Below are 16,553 nucleotides of genomic sequence, written 5' to 3' on the forward strand. Positions count from 1 at the left end.
AGTTACAGTAATGTCTCCATGACTGGTCTCCAGTTACAGTAATGTCTCCATGGCTGGTCTCCAGCTCCAGTAATGTCTCAATGGCTGGTCTCCAGTTATAGTAATGTCTCCATGGCCTGCAGCTACAGGAATGTGGGTGTTTTTGAATGAGACACGGTGCAGACAGGGACAGATTGGCCCAATGTTGTGTTACATTGGAGGGCTATGTAAAACCAATTTCCTTTGGTAGAGTTGCTTGGGCACCTTTGTGGTGCTGGCTGTTCTGATTGGACTGTGTGTGTGTGTGTGTGTGTGTGTGTGTGTGTGTGTGTGTGTGTGTGTGTGTGTGTGTGTGTGTGTGTGTGTGTGTGTGTGTGTGTGTGTGTGTGTGTGTGTGTGTGTGTGTGTGTGTGAGTAAGTGTTTGCCTATGTGTGTGTGTGTGTCTGTATCTGTGTGTTTGTGTGTGAGTGAGTGAGTATTTGCCTGTGTGTGTGTGTGTGTGTGTGTGTGTCTGTATCTGTGTGTTTGTGTGTGTGTATATCTCTGTTAGTGTGTATGCGTGTGTAGGTGCGTGTGTGTGTGTACAAACTAGGAGCTGCTAATCAACTGTGTTTAATTAGTCAGTGTGGGGCCGTGTGCTTCTTCACCCTGCCGGTCCTCTGAGGGAAGGGGCTCTGTCACATTGTTTGTCAGCGTGTGAGGGAGGGAAGGGATCGAAGGGGTCCGCCTCTCAGGGACAGCTCACACTTCTGCCACCACTGCCATTCTCCTGTCAATCACACACACACACACACACACACACACACACACACACACACACACAGCACACACACACGCGCGCACACGCACACACTCACACACACACGCACACACACACACACACACACACACACGCACACACACACACACACACACACGCGCACACACGTGCACACACACACACACACTCACACACACACACACACACACTTGCTCAGTCATTGTCTCATTTTAGGGAGCACACACAGTCAGTTTGTCACATTTTTACCTGGCACATATAACAGACACACATGGACTCAGGCACATGTGCTATTCTAGCCTGTGTGTAGTGATGTAATCAGAGGACTTACAGCGCAGCGTAATAGAGATTTCCCTTTAAACTCTGAAAGGTTTTGAGCCGGCGATCCACAGTCCTGATTAGGCCGCTGCTATAACTCTCCCAGTCCACGTGACTGATGGCATGGCTAAGACTGTGCACACAGTAGGAGAGGGGAAGTTCATCTTTTGTTTGAGTACGGCCTGGATCGCATCTGTGTGGTCGCCGGGCAGGTTTCCAGGGGGATATTCAAGGGCATTTTCACTCTGCTTCTAAACCAGCCCTGTGATGTTGCTACTCTGTAGGGGGAGAGGAGCTGCTAGCTGCACTGATATGGAAATGGGACCTGGAGAGCTCTGATATTCAACTGCCAGAACAATAGAAGCCGCATACAAATGCAGAACGTGCCTTCAGACCATTCAGTGATTCCCTGTATCTTTCAAAGCATCTCTCTGTGCTTGTATCGGCCAGGGGGAACTCCCTTGATAAAGCTTTCCTGCTTCTTATCCAACACTGGCCTCCAACACTCCCAGGTTCGCCCCGTTAGATCCCAATTTTTCAAGCGTGCCGGTTTGGGGGTTTGTGAGAACAGGGCTCCGGGGTTTTGTCTTGTTCTGTTCGTCAGCTATAACAACCCACAGAGGTGACTCAACCCCTCCTTTCCCCTCTGGTCTTCCTCTCTTTCATTCCACCGCTCTTCTTCTTCCTCTAATGAATGCTCTCCCGTGTTTTGACTGGCAGGTCGTTAGGGGCGGGACTTGGCCTGTCGCCCGAGGACCTGCTGGGAGGAGGGGGTGGGGACGCCCAGAGGAAAAAGAAGAAGCTGTCCAATCGGGGCTTTGAGCGGCTCGGCGCGGCAGAGGTCAGGGCTCTTTAGTTGTATCTCTTTGTCCTCTATCCCTCCAGAACAGCTACACACTCTGTAGAAAACCCTTATAGTTACTGAACACTTCTCTGAGCCCTCCATACAGTATTCCATAATGGCTACATTTGTGTTATACCTTTGTGTTATACCGTATGCTATGTTAGCCATTATGCTAGTTGTTATGTAAATATTGTATGTTGTGTGATCTATGTTTACCCTGATAGCCTGTAGGCTAAATTAAAGTGTGAGTGTTTTGTACACACTTTGTTTCTTTTTTTTATTGACACATTTCTAGTCATTATAACCAGTGGCGGCTGGTGGGAGGAGCTATAGGAGGACGGGCTCATTGCAATGGCTGGAATGGAATACATGGAACAGAGTCAAACATGTGGTTTCCATATGTTTGATGTGTTTGATACCGTTTCATTTATTCCATTCCAGCCATTACAATAAGCCCGTCCTCCTATAGCTGCTCCCACCAGCCGCCACTGGTTCTAATGACTAGAAATGTGTCAATAAAAAAAGAAACAAAGTTTGTACTAAACACTCACATTTTAATTTTTAATTTTAAACTCGAAAGTGTCAAATCCCCAGCTCTCCATGTTAATATATTTTTAATTTGTGGATCTTCATCTGTCCCTCTGACTATCTGTGAGCTGAACTGAGCTCTGTCCCTCTGGCTGTCTGTGAGCTGAACTGAGCTCTGTCCCTCTGACTATCTGTGAGCTGAACTGAGCTCTGTCCCTCTGACTATCTGTGAGCTGAACTGAGCTCTGTCCCTCTGGCTGTCTGTGAGCTGAACTGAGCTCTGTCCCTCTGACTGTCTGTGAGCTGAACTGAGCTCTGTCCCTCTGACTGTCTGTGAGCTGAACTGAGCTCTGTCCCTCTGGCTGTCTGTGAGCTGAACTGAGCTCTGTCCCTCTGGCTGTCTGTGAGCTGAACTGAGCTCTGTCCCTCTGGCTGTCTGTGAGAGCTCTGTCCCTCTGGCTGTCTGTGAGCTGAACTGAGCTCTGTCCCTCTGGCTGTCTGTGAGCTGAACTGAGCTCTGTCCCTCTGACTGTCTGTGAGCTGAACTGAGCTCTGTCCCTCTGACTGTCTGTGAGCTGAACTGAGCTCTGTCCCTCTGACTGTCTGTGAGCTGAACTGAGCTCTGTCCCTCTGACTGTCTGTGAGCTGAACTGAGCTCTGTCCCTCTGCTGTCTGTCTGTGAGCTCTGTCCCTCTGGCTGTCTGTGAGCTGAACTGAGCTCTGTCCCTCTGGCTGTCTGTGGGAGATGTGCTGTAACAGTCTCTCTCTCTTTCTATTTCTCTCTTTCTTCTCGTTCTCTCTTTCTGTTCTCTCTCCCCCCGTCCTCCTCTGTCTGTTCTCTTAGATAAAAGTGCATGGCAGTAGCAGAAAGAGTGTCCTCCACGGTGTCCTCAGCTCTAAGCTGGCCCTCTGGCCCATCAGCAGCTCAGACTGAGCACAAGGCCCAGGGCGGGAAGAGGACTGGGATGGGGGTGGGACCACGGGATAAGGAGGAGGCGGCCTCTGCGGCGAGCTCTGCCCCAAAGCACCATGGACATCGAGGCCAGGCCACCTCCAAGGCCGAGTCCAGACGAGTCATCAACGAGTCCGGCGGTCAGAGTGACACAGGTAAGAATCATGGTGATTGATTTCATTTGTAACCTTTGAGTTTTCTCACAATGTTGTGTTTCAGAAAAAAACACATGGTGGAACCACATTTTCTGTATTGGGAGAATGAGTACATTCCTTATTCTGCCCTGACCTGAGCACTGTGTTCTGTATGTGTAGGTTACCATAGAGAGAAACACTACCATAGAGAGAAACACTACCATAGAGAGAAATACTACCATAGAGAGAAATACTACCATAGAGATAAACACTACCATAGAGAGAACACTACCATAGAGAGAAATACTACCATAGAGAGAAACACTACCATAGACACACTACTATAGAGAGAAACACTACCATAGAGATAAATACTACCATAGACACACTACTATAGAGAGAAACACTACCATAGGCTGTCTGTGAGCTGAACTATAGAGCTCTGTCTACCCTCTACCATAGAGAGAAATACTACCATAGACACACTACTCTGTGAGCACTACTATAGAGAGAAACACTACCATAGAGAGAAACACTACCATAGAGACTCTACTATAGAGAGACACACTACTATAGAGAGAAACACTACCATAGAGAGAAATACTACCATAGAGAGAAACACTACCATAGAGAGAAACACTACCATAGAAACACTACCATAGACTGCACTGTGAGAAACACTACATAGAGAGAGCTCTGTCTACCATAGAGAGAAACACTACCATGAGAAACACTACCATAGAGAGAAACACTACATAGAGATAACACTACCATAGAAACACTACCAAAGAGAGAAACACTACTATGAGAGAAACACTACCATAGAGAGAAACACTACCATGAGAAACACTACCATAGAGAGAAACACTGAGAGAAACACTACCATAGAGAGACACTACTATAGAGAGAAACACTACCATAGAAACACTACCATAGAGAGAAACACTACCATAGACACACTACTATAGAGAGAAAGACTACCATAGAGATAAATACTACCATAGACACACTACTGTAGAGAGAAACACTACCATAGAGAGAAACACTACCATAGAAACACTACCATAGAGAGAAACACTACCATAGAGAGAAACACTACCATAGAGAGAAACACTACCATAGACACACTACCATAGAGAGAAACACTACCATAGATAAACACTACCAGAGAAATACTACCATAGAGAGAAACACTACCATGACACTACCATAGAGAGAAACACTACCATAGAGAGAAACACTACCATAGACACACTACTATAGAGATAAACACTACCATAGAGAGAAATACTACCATAGACACACTACTATAGAGAGAAACACTACCATAGAGAGAAACACTACCATAGAGAGAAACACTACCATGAGAGAAACACTACCATAGAGAGAAACACTACCATAGAAACACTACTATAGAGAGAAACACTACCATAGAGAGAAACACTACCATAGAGAGAAACACTACTATAGAGAGAAACACTACCATAGAGAGAAACACTACCATAGAGAGAAACACTACCATAGAGAGAAACACTACCATAGAGAGAAACACTACCATAGACACACTACTATAGAGAGAAAGACTACCATAGAGATAAATACTACCATAGACACACTACTGTAGAGAGAAACACTACCATAGAGAGAAACACTACCATAGAAACACTACCATAGAGAGAAACACTACCATAGAGAGAAACACTACCATAGAAACACTACTATAGAGAGAAACACTACCATAGAGAGAAACACTACCATAGAGAGAAACACTACTATAGAGAGAAACACTACCATAGAGAGAAACACTACCATAGAGAGAAATACTACCATAGAGAGAAACACTACCATAGAGAGAAACACTACCATAGAGAGAAACACTACCATAGAGAGAAATACTACCATAGACACACTACTATAGAGAGAAACACTACCATAGAGAGAAACACTACCATAGAGAGAAATACTACCATAGACACACTACTATAGAGAGAAACACTACCATAGAGAGAAATACTACCATAGAGAGAAACACTACCATAGAGGGAAATACTACCATGTAGAGAGAAACACTACCATAGAGAGAAATACTACCATAGAAACACTACCATAGAGAGAAACACTACCATAGACACACTACTATAGAGAGAAAACACTCATAGAGAGAAACACTACCATAGAGAGAGAAATACTACCATAGAAACACTACTATAGAGAGAAACACTACCATAGAGAGAAACACTCTACCATAGAGAGAAACACTACCATGAGAAACACTACCATAGAGAGAAACACTACCATAGAGAGAAACACTACCATAGAGAGAAACACTACCATGAGAGAAACACTACCATAGAAACACTACCATAGAGAGAAACACATACTACTATAGAGAGAAACACTACCATAGAGAACACTACTATAGAGAAACACTACCATAGAGAGAAACACTACCATAGAAACACTACTATAGAGAGAAACACTACCATGAGAAACACTACCATAGAGAAACACTACCATAGAGAGAAACACTACCATAGAAACACTCATGAAACACTACCATAGAGAGAAACACTACCATAGAGAGAAACACTACCATAGAGAGAAACACTACCATAGAAACACTACTATAGAGAGAAACACTACCATAGAAACACTACCATAGAGAGAAACACTACCGTAGAGAGAAACACTACCATAGAAACACTACTATAGAGAGAAACACTACCATAGAAACACTACCATAGAGAGAAACACTACCATAGAGAGAGAAACACTACCATAGAAACACTACTATAGAGAGAAACACTACCATAGAGAGAAACACTACCATAGAGAGAAACACTACCATAGAAACACTACTATAGAGAGAAACACTGAGAAACACTACTATAGAGAGAAACACTACCATAGAGAGAAACACTACTACTACCATAGAGAGAAACACTACCAGAGAGAAACACTACCATAGAGAGAAACACTACCATAGACTAGAAACACTACTATAGAGAGAAACACTACCATAGACCAGAAACACTACCATAGAGAGAAACACTACCATAGAAACACTACTATAGAGAGAAACACTACCATAGAGAAACACTACCATAGAGAGAAACACTACTATAGAGAGAAACACTACCATAGAAACACTACCATAGAGAGAAACACTACCATAGAGAGAAACACTACCATAGAGAGAAACACTACCATAGAAACACTACCATAGAGAAACACTACCATAGATAAACACTACTATAGAGAGAAACACTACCATAGAGAGAAACACTACCATAGAGAAACACTACCATAGAAACACTACTATGGGAGAGAAACACTACCATAGAGAGAAATACTACCATAGAGAGAAACACTACCATAGAGAGAAACACTACCATAGAGAGAAACACTACCATAGAGAGAAACACTACCATAGAAACACTACCATAGAGAAACACTACCATAGAAACACTACTATAGAGAGAAACACTACCATAGAGAGAAACACTACCATAGAGAGAAACACTACCATAGAGAGAAACACTACCATAGACACACTACTATAGAGAGAAACACTACCATAGAGAGAAACACTACCATAGAGAAACACTACCATAGAGAGAAACACTACCATAGAGAGAAACACTACCATAGAAACACTACCATAGAGAGAAACTACATACACCATAGAAACACTACCATAGAGAGAAACACTACCATAGACACACTACTATAGAGAGAAACACTACCATTAGAGAAACACTACCATAGAGAGAAACACTACCATAGAGAGAAACACTACCATAGAACACACTACTATAGAGAGAAACACTACCATAGAGAGAAACACTACCATGGAGAGAAACACTACCATAGAGAAACACTACCATAGAGAGAAACACTACCATAGAGAGAAACACTACCATAGAGAGAAACACTACCATAGAGAGAAACACTACCATAGACACACTACTATAGAGAGAAACACTACCATAAGAGAGAAACACTACCATAGAGAGAAACACTACCATAGACACTAAAAAACACTACCATAGAAACACTACTAAGAGAGAAACACTACCATAGAGAGAAACACTACCAGAAACACTACTATAGAGAGAAACACTACCATAGAAACACTACTATAGAGAGAAACACTACCATAGAAACACTACTATAGAGAGAAACACTACCATAGAAACACTACCATAGAGAGAAACACTACCATAGAGAAGAAATACTACCATAGAAACACTACCATAGAGAGAAACACACCATAGAGAGAAACACTACCATAGAGAGAAACACTACCATAGAAACACTACTATAGAGAGAAACACTACCATAGAGAGAAACACTACCATAGAGAGAAACACTACCATAGAGAGAAACACTACCATAGAAACACTACCATAGAGAGAAACACTAAGGAGGAGAGAAACACTACCATAGAGAAACACTACCATAAACACTACCATGAGAGAAACACTACCATAGAGAGAAACACTACCATAGAAACACTACCATAGAGAGAAACACTACCATAGAGATAAACACTACCATAGAAACACTATAGAGAGAAACACTACCATAGAGAAACACTACCATAGAAACACTACTATAGAGAAACACTACCATAGAAACACTACCATAGAGAGAAACACTACCATAGAGAGAAACACTACCACAGAAACACTACTATAGAGAGAAACACTACCATAGAGAGAAACACTACCATAGAGAGAAACACTACCATAGAGAGAAACACTACCATAGAGAGAAACACTACCATAGAGAAACACTACCATAGAGAGAAACACTACCATAGAGAGAAACACTACCATAGAAACACTACTATAGAGAGAAACACTACCATAGAGAGAAACACTACCATCATAGAAACACTACTAGAGAGAAACACTACCATAGAGAGAAACACTACCATAGAGAGAAACACTACTATAGAGAGAAACACTACACATAGAAACACTACTATAGGAGAAACACTACCATAGAGAGAAACACTACCATAGAAACACTACTATAGAGAGAAACACTACCATAGAGAAACACTACCATAGAGAAACACTACCATAGAAACACTACTATAGAGAGAGAAACACTACCATAGAGAGAAACACTACCATAGAAACACTATTATAGAGAGAAACACTACCATAGAGAAACACTACCATAGAAACACTACCATAGAGAGAAACACTACCATAGAGAGAAACACTACCATAGAAACACTACTATAGAGAGAAACACTACCATAGAGAGAAACACTACCATAGAAACACTACTATAGAGAGAAACACTACCATAGAGAGAAACACTACCATAGAGAGAAACACTACCATAGAGAGAAACACTACCATAGAGAGAAACACTACCATAGAGAAACACTACCATGAAACACTACCATAGAGAGAAACACTACCATAGAGAGAAACACTACTATAGAGAGAAACACTACCAGAGAGAAACACTACCATAGAGAGAAACACTACCATAGAGAGAAACACTACCATAGAGAGAAACACTACCATAGAGAGAAACACTACCATAGAGAGAAAACTACATACCTACTAGAGAGAAACACTACCATAGAGAGAAACACTACCATAGAGAGAAACACTACCATAGAAACACTACTATAGAGAGAAACACTACCATAGAGAGAAACACTACCATAGAGAAACACTACCATAGAAGAAACACTACCATAGAAACACTACTATAGAGAGAAACACTACCATAGAGAGAAACACTACCATAGAGAGAAACACTACCATAGAGAGAAACTACTACCATAGAGAGAAACACTACCATAGAGAGAAACACTACCATAGAAACACTACTATAGGAGAACACACCATAGAGAGAAACACTACTATAGAGAGAAACACTACCATAGAGAGAAACAGAGAAACACTACCATAGAGAGAAACACTAATAGAGAGAAACACTACCATAGAGAGAAACACTACCATAGAGAGAAACACTACATAGAGAAACACTACCATAGAGAGAAACACTACCAGAGAGAAACACTACATAGAGAGAAACACTACCATAGAGAGAAACACTACCATAGAAACACTACTATAGAGAGAAACTACATAGAAACACCATAGAGAGAAACACTACCATAGAAACACTACCATAGAGAGAAACACTACCACCAGAGAGAAACACTACCATAGAGAGAAACACTACCAGAGAGAAACACTACCATAGAGAGAAACACTACATAGAAACACTACCATAGAAACACTACATAGAAACACTACCATAGAGAGAAACACTACCATAGAGAGAAACACTACCATAGAAACACTACTATAGAGAGAAACACTACCATAGAGAGAAACTACCATAGAAACACTACATAGAGAGAAACACTACCATAGAAACACTACCATAGAGAGAAACACTACCATAGAGAGAGAGAGAAACACTACCATAGAGAGAAACACTACCATAGAGAGAAACACTACCATAGAAACACTACATAGAGAGAAACACTACCATAGAGAGAAACACTACCATAGAAACACTATAGAGAGAAACACTACCATAGAGAGAAACACTACCATAGAGAAACACTACCATAGAGAGAAACACTACCATAGAGAGAAACACTACTATAGAGAGAAACACTACCATAGAAACACTACCATAGAGAGAAACTACCATAGAAACACTACTATAGAGAAACACTAATAGAGAAACACTACCATAGAAACACTACTATAGAGAGAAACACTACCATAGAAACACTACTATAGAGAGAAACACTACCATAGAAACACTACATATGGAGAGAAACACTACCATAGAGAGAAACACTACCATAGAAACACTACTATAGAGAGAAACACTACCATACTATGAGAGAAACACTACCATAGAGAGAAACACTACCATAGAGAGAAACACTACTATAGAGAGAAACACTAACTACCTAAAACACTACCATAGAGAGAAACACTACCATAGAAACACTACCATAGAGAGAAACACTACCATAGAGAAACACTAGAGAGAAAACTACCATAGAAACACTACATGGAGAGAAACACTACTATAGAGAGAAACACTACCATAGAGAGAAACACTACCATAGAAACACTACCAGAGAGAAACACTACTATAGAGAGAACACTACCATAGAAACACTACCATAGAGAGAAACACTACATAGAAACACTACCATAGAGAGAAACACTCCCATAGAAACACTACTATAGAGAGAAACACTACTATTATAGAGAGAAACACTACCATAGAGAGAAACACTACCATAGAAACACTACTATAGAGAGAAACACTACTATAGAGAGAAACACTACTATATAGAGAAACACTACCATAGAGAGAAACACTACCATAGAAACACTACCATAGAGAGAAACACTCCCATAGAAACACTACTATAGAGAGAAACACTACCATAGAAACACTACCATAGAGAGAAACACTCCCATAGAAACACTACTATAGAGAAAAACACTACCATAGAGAGAAACACTACCATAGACACACTACTATAGAGAGAAACACTACCATAGAGAGAAACACTACCATAGAAACACTACCATAGAGAGAAACACTACCATAGAGAGAAACACTACCATAGAGAGAAACACTACCATAGAGAGAAACACTACCATAGACACACTACTATAGAGAGAAACACTACCATAGAGAGAAATACTACCATAGACACACTACTATAGAGAGAAACACTACCATAGAGAGAAATACTACCATAGAGAGAAAAACTACCATAGAGAGAAACACTACCATAGAGAGAAACACTACCATAGACACACTACTATAGAGAGAAACACTACCATAGAGAGAAACACTACCATAGAGAGAAATACTACCATAGACACACTACTATAGAGAGAAACACTACCATAGAAACACTACTATAGAGAGAAACACTACCATAGAGAGAAACACTACATAGACACACTACTATAGAGAGAAACACTACCATAAAGAGAAACACTACTATAGAGAGAAACACTACCATAGAGAGAAACACTACCATAGAGAGAAACACTACATAGAAACACTACCATAGAGAGAAACACTACCATAGAGAGAAACACTACTATAGAGAGAAACACTACCATAGACACACTACTATAGAGAGAAACACTATCATAGAAACACTACCATAGAGAGAAACACTACCATAGAGAGAAATACTACCATAGACACACTACTATAGAGAGAAACACTACCATAGAAACACTACCATAGAGAGAAACACTACCATAGAGAGAAACACTACCATAGACACACTACTATAGAGAGAAACACTACCATAGAAACACTACCATAGAGAGAAACACTACCATAGAGAAAAATACTAACCATAGAAACACTACATGGAGAGAAACACTACCATAGAGAGAAACACTACCATAGAGAATAAACAACCATAGAAACACTACTATGGAGAGAAACACTACCATAGAGAAACACTACCATAGAAACACTACTATGGAGAGAAATACTACCATAGAAACACTACTATGGAGAGAAACACTACCATAGAGAGAAACACTACCATAGAAACAACACTAGAGAGAAACACTACCATAGAGAGAAACACTACTATAGAGATAAACACTACCATAGAAACACTACTATAGAGAGAAACACTACATAGAGAGAAACACTACATAGAGAAACACTACCATAGAAACACTACCATAGAGAGAAACACTACCATAGAAACACTACCATAGAGAGAAACACTCCCATAGAAACACTACATAGAGAGAAACACTACCACAGAAACACTATTATAGAGAGAAACACTACCATAGAGAGAAACACTACCATAGAAACACTACCATAGAGAGAGAAACACTACCATAGAAACACTATTATAGAGATAAACACTACCATAGAGAGAAACACTACCATAGAAACACTACTATAGAGAGAAACACACTAGAAACAATACCATAGAGAGAAACACTACCATAGAGAAAAACACTACCATAGAAACACTACTATAGAGAGAAACACTACCATAGAGAGAAACACTACCATAGAGAGAAACACTACTATAGAGAATAATACTACCATAGAAACACTACTATGGAGAGAAACACTACCATAGAGAGAAACACTACCATAGAAACACTACACTAGAGAGAAACACTACCAGAGAGAAACACTACTATAGAGATAAACACTACCATAGATAGAAACACTACTATATAGAGAAACACTACCATAGAAACACTACTATAGAGAGAAACACTACCATAGAAACACTATTATAGAGAGAAACACTACCATAGAGAGAAACACTACCATAGAAACACTACCATAGAGAGAAACACGACCGTAGAGAGAAACACTACCATAGAAACACTATTATAGAGAGAAACACTACCATAGAGAGAAACACTACCATAGAAACACTACTATAGAGAGAAAACTACTACTACCATAGAGAGAAACACTACCATAGAGAAAAATACTACCATAGAAACACTACTATGAGAGAAACACTACCATAGAGAGAAACACTACCATAGAAACACTACTATAGAGAGAAACACTACTATAGAGAGAAACACTACCGTAGAGAGAAACACTACCATAGAGAGAAACACTACTATAGAGAGAAACACTACTATAGAGAGAAACACTACTATAGAGAGAAACATTACCATAGAAACACTACCATAGAGAGAAACACTACCATAGAGAATAATACTACCATAGAGAGAAACACTACCATAGAGAGAAACACTACCATAGACACACTACTATAGAGAGAAACACTACCATAGAGAGAAACACTACCATAGAAACACTACCATAGAGAGAAACACTACCATAGAGAGAAACACTACCATAGAGAGAAACACTACCATAGAGAGAAAACTACATAGACACACTACTATAGAGATAAACACTACCATAGAGAGAAAACTACATAGACACACTACATAGAGAGAAACACTACCATAGAGAGAAATACTACCTTAGAGAGAAACACTACCATAGAGAGAAACACTACCATAGAGAGAAACACTACCATAGACACACTACTATAGAGAGAAACACTACCATAGAGAGAAACACTACCATAGAGAGAAACACTACCATAGACACACTACTATAGAGAGAAACACTACATAGAGAGAAACACTACTATAGAGAGAAACACTACCATAGAGAGAAACACTACCATAGACACACTACTATAGAGAGAAACACTACCATAAAGAGAAACACTACTATAGAGAGAAACACTACCATAGAGAGAAACACTACCATAGAGAGAAACACTACCATAGAAACACTACATAGAGAGAAACACTACCATAGAAACACTACCATAGAGAGAAACACTACCATAGACACACTACTATAGAGAGAAACACTACCATAGAAACACTACCATAGAGAGAAACACTACCATAGAGAGAAATAATACCATAGAACACTACTATAGAGAGAAACACTACCATAGAAACACTACCATAGAGAGAAACACTACCATAGAGAGAAAACTACATAGACACACTACTATAGAGAGAAACACTACCATAGAAACACTACCATAGAGAGAAACACTACCATAGAGAAAAATACTACCATAGAAACACTACTATGGAGAGAAACACTACCATAGAGAGAAACACTACCATAGAGAATAATACCATAGAAACACTACTATGGAGAGAAACACTACCATAGAGAGAAACACTACCATAGAAACACTACTATGGAGAGAAATACTACCATAGAAACACTACTATGGAGAGAAACACTACCATAGAGAGAAACACTACCATAGAAACACTACACTAGAGAGAAACACTACCATAGAGAGAAACACTACTATAGAGATAAACACTACCATAGAAACACTACTATAGAGAGAAACACTACCATAGAGAGAAACACTACCATAGAGAGAAACACTACCATAGAGAGAAACACTACCATAGAAACACTACCATAGAGAGAAACACTCCCATAGAAACACTACTATAGAGAAAAACACTACCATAGAAACACTATTATAGAGAGAAACACTACCATAGAGAGAAACACTACCATAGAAACACTACCATAGAGAGAAACACTGCAATAGAGAGAAACACTACCATAGAAACACTATTATAGAGATAAACACTACCATAGAGAGAAAACACCTAGAAACACTACTATAGAGAGAAACACTACCATAGAGAGAAACACTACCATAGAGAAAAATACTACCATAGAAACACTACTATGGAGAGAAACACTACCATAGAGAGAAACACTACCATAGAGAGAAACACTACTATAGAGAATAATACTACCATAGAAACACTACTATGGAGAGAAACACTACCATAGAGAGAAACACTACCATAGAAACACTACACTAGAGAAAAACACTACCATAGAGAGAAACACTACTATAGAGATAAACACTACCATAGATAGAAACACTACTATAGAGAAACACTACCATAGAAACACTACTATAGAGAGAAACACTACCACAGAAACACTATTATAGAGAGAAACACTACCATAGAGATAAACACTACCATAGAAACACTACCATAGAGAGAAACACTGCAATAGAGAGAAACACTACCATAGAAACACTATTATAGAGACCATAGAGAGAAACACTACCATAGAAACACTACTATAGAGAGAAACACTACCATAGAAACAATACCATAGAGAGAAACACTACCATAGAGAAAAATACTACCATAGAAACACTACTATGGAGAGAAACACTACCATAGAGAGAAACACTACCATAGAAACACTACTATGGAGAGAAACACTAGAAACACTATAGAGAGAAACACTACCATAGAGAGAAACACTACCATAGAGAGAAACACTACTATAGAGAGAAACACTACCATAGAAACACTACCATAGAGAGAAAACACCATAGAGAATAATACTACCATATATGGAGAGAAACACTACCATAGAGAGAAACACTACCATAGAAACACTACTATGGAGAGAAATACTACCATAGAAACACTACTATGGAGAGAAACACTACCATAGAGAGAAACACCTAGAAACACTACACTAGAGAGAAACACTACCATAGAGAGAAACACTACTATAGAGATAAACACTACCATAGAGAAACATAGAGAAACACTACCATAGAAACACTACCATAGAGAGAAACACTACCATAGAAACACTACCATAGAGAGAAACACTCCCATAGAAACACTACTATAGAGAGAAACACTACCATAGAAACACTATTATAGAGAGAAACACTACCATAGAGAGAAACACTACCATAGAAACACTACTATAGAGAGAAACACTACTATAGAGAGAAACACTACCATAGAGAGAAACACTACCATAGAGAGAAACACTACCATAGAGAGAAACACTACTATAGAGAGAAATACTACCATAGAGAAACAACACTACCATCGAGAGAAACACTACTACAGAGAGAAACACTACTATAGAGAGAAACACTACCATAGAGAGAAACACTACCATAGAAACACTACTATAGAGAGAAACACTACCATAGAAACACTACTATGGAGAGAAACACTACCATAGAGAGAAACACTACCATAGAAACACTACTATGGAGAGAAATACTACCATAGAAACACTACTATGGAGAGAAACACTACCATAGAGAGAAACACTACCATAGAGAGAAACACTACTATAGAGAGAAACACTACCATAGAAACACTACCATAGAGAGAAACACTACCATAGAGAATAATACTACCATAGAAACACTACTATACTACCATAGAGAGAAACACTACCATAGAAACACTACTATAGAGAAATACTGCATAGAAACACCTATGGAGAGAAACACTACCATAGAGAGAAACACTACCATAGAAACACTACATAGAGAGAAACACTACCATAGAGAGAAACACTACTATAGAGATAAACACTACCATAGATAGAAACACTACTATATAGAGAAACACTACCAT

The 16,553-nt window shown here is 39.5% G+C and overlaps 1 pseudogene; it reads left to right on the forward strand.

Moving 5' to 3' along the window:
* The window catches only part of LOC135532651 (BAH and coiled-coil domain-containing protein 1-like), an 81,472-nt pseudogene that overhangs the window by 31,083 nt on the left and 33,836 nt on the right, over positions 1-16,553 (forward strand).

Source organism: Oncorhynchus masou, unplaced genomic scaffold, assembly GCF_036934945.1.
Source record: "Oncorhynchus masou masou isolate Uvic2021 unplaced genomic scaffold, UVic_Omas_1.1 unplaced_scaffold_1969, whole genome shotgun sequence".
Classification (NCBI taxonomy): Eukaryota; Metazoa; Chordata; class Actinopteri; order Salmoniformes; family Salmonidae; genus Oncorhynchus; species Oncorhynchus masou.